This window comes from Sinocyclocheilus rhinocerous, unplaced genomic scaffold (genome assembly GCF_001515625.1).
Source record: "Sinocyclocheilus rhinocerous isolate Xijiao unplaced genomic scaffold, SAMN03320098_v1.1 scaffold647, whole genome shotgun sequence".
Taxonomy (NCBI): Eukaryota; Metazoa; Chordata; class Actinopteri; order Cypriniformes; family Cyprinidae; genus Sinocyclocheilus; species Sinocyclocheilus rhinocerous.
Genome location: NW_015632746.1, coordinates 816,461 through 817,597, shown reverse-complemented (window position 1 = coordinate 817,597; position 1,137 = coordinate 816,461). Strand labels below are relative to the sequence as shown.

Sequence of the window (1,137 nt, the reverse complement as noted above, 5' to 3'; positions counted from 1 at the left end):
AAAAAAAAACAAAATATTGAGAAAATCGCGTTTAAAGTTGTCCAAATGAAGTTCTTAGCAATGCATATTACTAATCAAAAATTAAGTTTAAGGTAGGAATTTTACAAAATATCTTCATGGAACATGATCTTTACTTAATATCCTAATGATTTTTGGCATAAAAGAAAAATCGATAATTTTGACCCATGCAATGTATTGTTGGCTATTGCTACACATATACCAGTGCTACTTATGACTGGTTTTGTGCTCCAGGGTCACAAATGTCCTTCTCTTTGAGTTACTTAATGATCAATAGTCACTGTGATGAGAGGGGCGGGGCCGAGAGCCGTGGGAACGGAGCGAGGCCAGTGGAGTAAATGCTAATGCGCGACACCATTTATGAAACAGACCCACACTCGACTAGCCTTTTCTCTTTCATGTCTTGTCAAACCATAAAGCAAGACCATTCTCCATATACGATTGTATACCGTTTCTGGCCTTGGATGTATTTCATAGCCATTGAGGTGGTTGAATAATGTTAGAATGGATGCTAACCTTCTGACCTTTTTACTTACCTTTTTATTATGCTCAGATTAGGTAACATAAGCTGAACCTGGCCTACATTATAAGTATAATGCTTGGACAGCTTGTACAGAAGACTCCTTTGTAGTATTTTCTTGCTCAAGGTCTAAAAATCAAAGACCCAGCAGGCAGTTTTGGTAAGCAATTAAATATCAGTTTATTGGTTACAATCATGTATATTAATCAAAATGTAATGTAGCTAAAAAAAACATAAAATGCAATAAGTTTCACTGTAACATTTTCAGCAATGTAAGGTAAGTATGTGTCATGTCAGTCTTATGTACACCCCTTCAAGTAAAGTGTTACCGTATTATATATAAAGTATATACTGTACTGTAACTAAAGCATTATGTTCAAATCATGGGTCAAAAATAGTCAAGGTAATTGCATTATCTTCACATGTATGTGATGTCTTCATAACATGCCTGATAGTTTTGGAAATGGATAGATGGGATTGGCTTGCTGTCAATAATGAAGGAGACTGCACATCATCCTTCACTGTAAAATCTAATTAGTTGGGCTTACTTAAAAAAAAGCATGCAAACCGATTGCCTTGAAAAAACTAAGTAAAGTGAA

The 1,137-nt window shown here is 35.1% G+C and overlaps 1 protein-coding gene across 1 annotated transcript in view; it reads left to right on the top strand.

Annotated features, from left to right (window-relative positions):
- Positions 1–1,137, top strand: part of LOC107743036 (leukocyte immunoglobulin-like receptor subfamily A member 4) — a 37,146-nt gene that overhangs the window by 4,218 nt on the left and 31,791 nt on the right. The window lies entirely within an intron of this gene.